Source organism: Mus pahari, chromosome 6 (genome assembly GCF_900095145.1).
Source record: "Mus pahari chromosome 6, PAHARI_EIJ_v1.1, whole genome shotgun sequence".
Classification (NCBI taxonomy): Eukaryota; Metazoa; Chordata; class Mammalia; order Rodentia; family Muridae; genus Mus; species Mus pahari.
Window position 1 is genome coordinate 55,596,014 of NC_034595.1, and position 8,727 is coordinate 55,604,740.

Consider the following 8,727-nt stretch of genomic DNA (forward strand, 5'->3'; position numbering starts at 1 on the left):
CACACACACACACTCACACTCACACACACACACACACACACACAAAGCAATCTTAGGTTCATATGCAAATCACATCTCAGCTTTGCGGAGAGCTAGATTTTAATTTTTGATGATTCAGCCTAGACATTTTACAGTTCCCTATCAAAAGCTGTGCCGTGGAGTTAAAGCCCACCTTGCAGATAGGTTCTCTGTGATACCCACAGAGGAAGCTCCTGTGAGTCTTTGTGTCCCCCCTCCATCAGTGTCAAAATAACACAAGCCAAATGTGATCTTTCAGCCTCCATCCCCTTTACTCATGGAACCAACTGGAAATTTACTGACTGTAATTTCTTAGTGCTTTTGCGGACACTTGGAAAAGTGATTCCATGCAGAGATAGTTGTGTCGGCGGCGTTATTTCCCTTTTGCTGTCATGGAGTTGGAAAGCAAAGTCCCTCCTCTTCTTATCGCCCTTGCAGCCACTATCTCCAGCTGTTTTTTATTAGAAATAGCCACCCAGTTTTGAGTAAGCAAGGATGACATCTGTTGATAAGTTAAAGCCATATAGCTCCAGAATAAAAGAAACCAGACTGGATCTGCACGGTGGAAGCTTAGCCAATACCAAATGTTTCTGTTTCAGCAATAAAGGAAAACATCTCCAGTTATTTCACTTTCTTTCTCTTCCCTTTCCATCTGGGAGAATCATATGTCTTTTAAAGACTGAGTCAACAGGAAGGAGGGAAAGAGAGAGAGAGAGAGAGAACACCAAAATAATATTATAATGGCTGGTGTGGGGATGGCAGGTAATTTGTACTTCACTGATGTGTTGCTGGAGCAATCTTAAGGGCGAAATGTTAGCCTTTGAAGGGATGAAAGAAAAATGAAAACATTTATTTGGTTAAATGGCTAAGTAAATAAACTGCCTATCAGGCTTCCCCAGCTGTCAAGTCAAAGTAACATCTGTAACCATAGGAATCGTTTGGTCCGTCTCCCTTTGTAACAATAGATGCTGCCATAAATAATAAGTCGCTGTCACCTTTTTAATACTGATCTCTGTAGTGGGAACCCAACGCGTAGAAAGGATTGCCTGATAGTTTCCTAGCGTTCAGGGAGAAAGAAAGATGGACTTCTAATGCTTTGGGAGGCTGAGTGTTCGGTTTGGGGCTTTCGGTTAGTTTGTTTTTGATGACTGAAAGAAAGAAAACAGAGAGCCAGAGGTTTGAATGAGTCTGAAAATCACGTGGCTGTAGGCAAGCATGTCTGCCCGCACATGAAGAGGGCCAGTGATACAGTAGTGCCCTGTTCAGGTGTTCCAGTGGTCAAGTGATGAGGGTGAAAGTACTTTTAGGATTTGGGGAATTCATTTAGTTGTCTATTGCTCACGATTCCCAGCATCCCCACATAAAGCCAGGAATGGCAGCAGACACTTGCAAACCTAGTGCTAAGAGGTGAGAACAAAGGGGTCCTTGGGGCTAGATGGCCAGCTACGAACCTAATTACTGAAATCCAAGTCCCAGGGATAGACCCATCTCAGACGCTAAGATAGAAGGCTCAGAAAGAGCCTCATCCAAGACTCACCTGTGACTTCCACACAAACCCATACATATATGTCTAGATAGTCACCCACACAGACATGGGAGGTAGTTTGGAAATATCAAAGTAAAAATACATGAATTTTGGTATTATTATCACTCTTCCACATTGTCTTTTCTTTTTACTGAATGGTGTAGCTTAGGTTAGCCCCAACCTCACATTCCTTCTAGCTCAGCCCCCCAAGTTACAGGCTATACAGTCACACACCACAAACCTTTCAAAATAGAACTGACCAGCAGAACCTTAGACGTACTGTATTTGTTCATTCATTCAAATCTACAGATACTCTAATCTTAGGAGAATAAAGCCAAATTGAAGAGTTTTGAAGTCAAAGAGATCAGATTTGAATGTACGAGTTAGAAGCGAGTCTAGCCTCAGCTTCTGAAGTGAACAGTCCCACTTCCTCGGATCGTCATGGAGTGACATTCTCTGATCCTCCCAGATGGAAATCCATCAGAGTGGTAGAAAGTACCAGGGTCTGGCTCAGAGCAGTGTCTACTAGGATGGAGAGGGAGACTTGTTGCCAAGAGATAGTCAAACGATCAGATTGGCTGGAGATGAGACAAAGGGACATGGGGATGCAGAAGAGGAACCGAGCTAGACTCTGAAATGTCAAACTAAGTTGGACCAGTTGTTGTTTTGTAGAGCACTGAAGAGCATGCTGGAGCAGGAAGTAGGCAAGTGGACTTTGGAACTACCCGAGTGTGAGGTGCTCAAGAGACAATCAAATAGAGCAGGCAGCAGGATTCAGGATGCACCTTCTGGAGGTCAAAGGCGAAATCAGGGTAGGCATGAAGATTCCAACATGGTTTTCAGCCATTTGAGTGGCGGGTACAAGAATATGCTGCCCATGTAGACCAGAAGTCAGGAGACTGTACTATGTACGGTGTGTTGGCTGCACAGACCATTGTGGCTTCTCTGCAGTTGTGAATAAAACGTAGCAAAGGCAAGGCTTAATGAGTGGAGGTGGCTGGGTCCTACTCTGTACACAAAACCAGGGAGCTCACACCCAGTGTTTCTAGAATCACTCAATGGGAACAAGCATGATACCCCTCTCCTACTGCTACCAAAATATATTCAAAGACTAACACCACTTCATTTTGTTTTTTTGTTTTTGGGTTTTTTTTGTTGTTTATTTGTTTTTATTCCCAATTCACAAATTTGACAAGAAAGAAACAGAGCTACTTGCTAAAATTCTAGACTTGCCCGGGAATCTGCACCGGGACTCAATGCAGACTAAGCAACTGAACACCACTCCCACAGGATCAAGGACCTGGCTTCCAGCGACATCCTGACTTAGTGAATGCGTGATAAGAGGCAGATGTCTTGACCTCTGGCCTTTGAGTGTCCCGCCTGCAACACAATTTTTAGCACAGGTTCACGCAGCTATGACATCTTAGGACCGTTTAATTTGCCCAAGTTCACTCAGCTACAGCAAAGAAGAACCAAGCTTCAGATAATATCTTCCTATAGCTCCCCCTTTAACAGGCAAACCTCCGTCCCAGTTCACCCTGAAGTATGGCAACTTTTTTTTTTTTTTTTTTAAAGAAAGTTCAACTTTCTGGAATACTGAAAATAGCTTGAGGTCTCCATCATGACCTTGCCAGAGCCAGGTTAGAAATGTCTGGGTCAGATGATTTCTTAGCTCCGCTCTGGCTCTTACAGCCTACGATTCTGGACCGAGGAAGGTAACATTATTACCAAATGTATACTGCATCACAGCGTCAGACGTTGGGATTATCTGCTGCTTGGGGTTTTCCACACCGCTGCTCCCCTTCATTAGTGGGGATAATTGAGAGCTGACTGCAGTTGTTAGCACTGTTGTGATGAGTATTTGAAGCTAGATTCCGGCAAGCAGGAGCCGTGTGAATATTTATCTCCGCTGCAGAAAGTTAATGCAGCACGGCATTAATTACCCTGTCTGAGCCTGCTGTTGTCTTCTGTTTTTAGGTGTCATTCTCAGTCGGATGAATTGGTTTCCAAAATTGGAATAGAGCAAATTGTAGGGTGAGATCAAGGCAGGCTGACTTCTTCGGGAACCCAGAAAGAATGGGACGAGTGAGAAGGTCCATGCAGGAAGCATTGGGGTGAACGAACTTGTGATGGGAAGTGGTTCTTCTCCCGTTGTTGTTCCTGACAAATTTCCTATCCCATTCCCATTTACTCGGTGTGCCTCATGCCAAGAAACATGCATATACAGGCATGTGTGCACACACACGGGGTTGGGGGGGGCACAGAACACAAAGTTTCTATCTAGTCTCATGGCAGATAGTCATAGTAATTCAGATATTGGAAAGAAATGGATTAGGACTTAATGCTACAGATTTTGTCGAATTCAACCTTAGGAGAGTAAAGTCAAATTGAAGTGTGTTGAAGACAAAGAGATCAAAATATCAAAGATATTCAAAATCTTGTCAGAGCCATACATTAATTCACTAGACAACCCCTCTTTCTACAGCAAGGACCTACTATGTCACATTACTGTGTGTAAAAGTCAGGGGAAGCAGTAGTTGGCACTCAATATGAATAGGAATAGACAGAAGGGAGGTCCTTCCTGTAGTCAGGAATTTCAATGGATTATATTTACTTAGAACTCTGTTTCCTTCAGTGAGGTGATTCCATGGATGGGGGCACAAACCTTTGTGCTATATTACAGGGCAGGGTGGCTAGAAAGGCAAAAGTTCCTTCTCCCAAGAGAGCATAACTGTGTATTTGTAGCCAGTCCTGGAGGAGAGCACACCGCCTCTGGTAGTGAAGTCCTGCCTTTGACTCCAGCGTGATGACTCAGTACTCATGTCACACTGGGGAAACACCGAGTGATGCTCCGCAGAACCCTCGTCTATAAACTGATGGGCCAGGCATTGTTCAGACATTATCTTCTAGGCCATTCCAAGGATAAAACATGGAGCAAGCAGTGTGCTAGATCATAGGGAAGACGTAGCACTTGAGAGTACAACCTCTCTCAACTTAAGGTTTTAAGTGTTTCATTTTTTATTCTTTGAGAGTTTTGCACACAAATAACAATGTATTTTGATCAAGTTCACCCTTCCCTCATCCTCTCCACTCTCCATTCCTCCCTCAAGGGACCTCACCCTTGTCCCTTCCCAACTTCATGGTTTTGGTCTTGGTTTTTTATTTTTATTATCTACTGAGTCCACTTAGCAATGCCAATATGTGCCTGGATGTAAGACCATCTACCAGAGCTTGGGTGACCTCTCGGGGGCTACATCCTTGGAAAACACTGACCTTTTCTCTCCCAGCAGCCATCACTTTGCTAATAGCTCCTCAGCTAGGGGGTGAGACTGCACACCCACCTCCCTGCTCCATGCTGGTATTTTGTCTGGCTTGAGCTTGCGCAAGTCTTGTGTACGCTGCCACAACTACTGTGAATTCCTATGTGCAAACTGCCTGTTGTGTCCTGGAAACACTGCTTCATTGTAGTCCCCCACCGCCTCTGGCTCTTAGAGCTTTCTGCCCCCATCTTCTGAGATGATCCCTAAGCTTTGGGAGGAGGGGCTGCCATGTAGCTGCCCCTTTTAGAGCTGAGCATTCCACAGTCTCTTATTCTCTGCACTTGAACTTAAGTCTTTTGTCTCCAAAATGAGGACAGAAGGAGTAGGAGCTGCTTCCAGGGATGTTAGGTAGGATGAAGGTAAGATCTGAAGGTGCTTTACAAACTCTAAGCCTTCTACAGATGGGAAGGCTGCTCGTTCTCTCTCTCTCTCTCTCTCTCTCTCTCTCTCTCTCTCTCTCTCTCTCTCTCTCCCCTCCTCCTTCTCCTCTTCCTCCTCCTCCTTCTCTTTGCTCTTTCCTCCAGTACTACCAAGTATTATGCTAAATATTGTCTGTGAATTATCTCTACTTCTCTCAAAAACTTTGTAGGATTAAACAATGCTATTCCCATGGTGTGGTTGGAGAAACAGAGGCTCAAAAAGGATAAGTATTTTGCAACTCACAACATAGAGCTTACCGAGCTTGCTCTACCATACCATGCTATTACTGTACCAGGGAATCAGCTTCAAAACCAAGGATAGAACCACCTCAAGGAACTGAGGCAATTGTTTAGTCTGTAAATTGTGCTGCACAAGTATAAGTTCAACCCCCAGCACCCACATAAAAACCCAAGCATGGTGGTACATGCTTGTGATCCCAGAGCTGGGAAGGTAGAGACAGGTGGATCCCTGAGGCTCTCTGGCCAGCCAATCTGGTCTACCCAATGAGTTCCAGGACAAGGAGAAACCCCATCTTAAAAACAAGATGGGTTGTACCTGCGGAATAATACTCAAGGCTGACTCTGGGCCTCCACAGCATGCACACATATGCACATATACCAAAACATCAGCAACATGCACACACATACACACACACACACACACACACACACACACACACACACACACACACAGAAACAACAAGATCTGGTTGTGTTCTTAGGGGTGTTAAAATTGTCACCAAAATAAAAAGCGCCATGAGGAGACAATGAAACAAAGAATAACCTAAGGTCATCCATCATTAGCTGTCACCTTTCTGCTTTCTCTCCCGAGTGCTCCTACCTAAAAGCATCTCACAAGCCTGCTGCTCGCAAGGCAGGCCTGACTGTTGTGTCTCTGTCCACAGGAGCCAGAGCCTCTCTATGCGCAAATCAACAGACCTAAGAAATAGCATCAATGCGAGCTCCTGGTGGGTGCTTCACGAATGGCCTGGGAATCTGCAGTACGACAGGCTCTCTTGGGCTCTCACCTCACCTCATCCCACAGAAAAACTCACAGTCGCCCAGTGAAACCACCTGAAGAGGGAACAAAGTGGTTTTTTGGCCACCAATGGCAGATACCTATGGCAGCACAAAAACAAAACACAACACAACAACAACCCACAAAAGTACTTTAAAAAAAAAAAAAAACCTGAACAAACAGAACCCAACATTAATCACCAGTCAAGCCCACTCTTAACCAACAAACACCTTGAGCTCTCTCAGCCGGGTCTAAGACGCCCCTGGATTTGAAACCGTTACTGTGTTTTCCTTTTGCTGCCTGTTGGCCACCGTAGAGACCACAGATTGGGAGTGGCAGGCGTCAGAGACTTGCGACGAGGTTGGCACTGACTTGTTTGAGGCCAAAGCAAGAAATCCTTTGTGACCACAGTGTCATCCATATGCCTTCTGGCTGTGGTGACGTGCGTGTGTGGCATCTCTCCACAGGGCCTGGTCTGCCATCCTGTCTCCCCTGTCCTTTCTTTGTCCTGTTTGAAAATTAATGGGTGTATAAATTTTTGTATTGCTTTTGACTTTTTTAGAAATGGGTGAAGAAGTCTAAATGGGGGAGGGAAAGCCTCTTATGAAGTGAATTAACTTGAAATCACAAGGCAATGAAGTGATTGGTGATTCATTATGATCAAGAATGTTGCCAAAACAACTCTGTAGTTGTCCTCTGTCCTGGTGAAGAAAGATGGCTTTTGGATAGAACCTCCATTCTGGGGGTAGCAAAGGACATCAAATCCCATTGATGAGAAAGATGGAAAATGCATCCGGTTTCCTCAGAAATTCTGAACTCTTGAGTACAATAAAATGATGTCTTTATTTTTCTGATACTTCGCTGCTGTGATACTATGCAGACAAGTGTCTTCTCCATGCGCCATTTTCAAAGAAAAGTCATTTGCCAAATAATTCTGGTACAAGTCTGCTAATGTGGTTTTGGAACTTAAAAACCAACTTTCTAATGGTAACATAAATATTTCATGTAACAAACTGATTCTGTGGTCAAATGGTTCATCTCTATCTCTTTTTGTACATCAGAAAATCCAAATGGGATTATTATTATTATTATTATTATTTTTTCTTTATTTTTTTTTTTACTTTCTAACTTGAAAAGGAAAACCTTACCATTAAACTCTTTAACTATTTAAGGGAAATAGCTTTAAGGAGTTCTAATGAAAAAAAAAAACACCTTTTTTTGTAAATATAAATGTCAATAAAGATGCTTTTTAATAACGCCATTACACTGTAGAGAAGGTAGCAGATGGAGCGTAAGGTGCAATGGACATGATGGACAGAGCTCACTTGCCAGGTGTGTTTCCGGGAAGACTGGTAGGAAGCTAGAGTTCAGAGACAGGCAGGAGTCCTGGGCCAATAGCAGCTGGTGAACAGGAGGAGGCGGGGCTCCACCGCCAGCTGTTCTGGAGAGTCTTCACCCAATGGAAGAGAAAGGCTCACTCACGAAAGGTTTGACCTTCAGGTTTGGGAAGTCGCTCACCTCTCCACTCCCACATACTCATCCATAAATCATGGGACTGCTTGTACATGAACCAGAAGGATATACTTCCTGATTTTACACACATGGGACAAAGTTCTAGTGTTCATTCCTATGTTTAGCATACAGCTTTCATAAAGAATCTCTATATTTTTACCCTATAGAGAACTGTTATACAGGTCACATGTGTTTTCCTGATGCTCCTATGCAGTTACATGTTAGATGTAGTGGTTTAAGAAGGAAACCCACAGGAATCATGTGATTGGATCTGGGAGTAATTACTCTTTATATTAAGTTTTAAAATTTGAAAAGTCAAACTTTACCTTGATATGACTGATTGATATCGGCTGGTATGCTTTGACTTCTTCCTATCGATAGGAACTAAAATGATTTTGAAGATGAATTGACTCTTCACACAAAAATCACAATACAATGTCAAAATGATTGTTGTTATTTAGAGTCCACATTTTACACTGGAATATAATTTTCCCAAACAGATAAATGAACCATATGCCCATTAGAAATTACCACCCTACTATGGAAATGTTACCCTATGGTGGAAGGTCCCAAGAACTAGACAACAAGGGTTGTCCACTGCCCTCTGAAGCTGCTACCTGTTTGTACAGGATTTCTCCAGACACATGTGCTATGATGAGGTAACCCTCTTGTGGAAAGCAGAAATGGGAGGTATAATGGCTACAAATTGTCCTGAAAGCAGTCCTGCTTCTCTGGAGTGTTGGCAAGATAGGCAGTTGCCGTGGAAAACAGCTTCAGTGGCTATGGGGTCATGGTGCTGGGTCTGTATGAATGGTGCCATCATCTCCCTCAGTGTGGCTGTCTGAGTCTGTCCATCGGTGTCACACCCTTATCCCCATCCTTTGGGGCACCATTGACACAAAGTGAACTCTGATA

General features: G+C 43.7%; 1 protein-coding gene across 4 annotated transcripts in view; it reads left to right on the forward strand.

The window, feature by feature from the left end:
* The window catches only part of Dab1 (DAB adaptor protein 1), a 1,123,238-nt gene extending 1,114,856 nt beyond the window's left edge, over positions 1–8,382 (forward strand). For all 4 annotated transcript variants that reach the window (XM_029539573.1, XM_029539575.1, XM_029539574.1 and 1 more), the window contains one exon: positions 6,188–8,382. The gene's annotated coding sequence lies outside the window, so the exon portion shown is untranslated. The remainder of the gene's footprint in view (positions 1–6,187) is intronic.
* Positions 8,383–8,727: the final 345 nt, after the last annotated feature.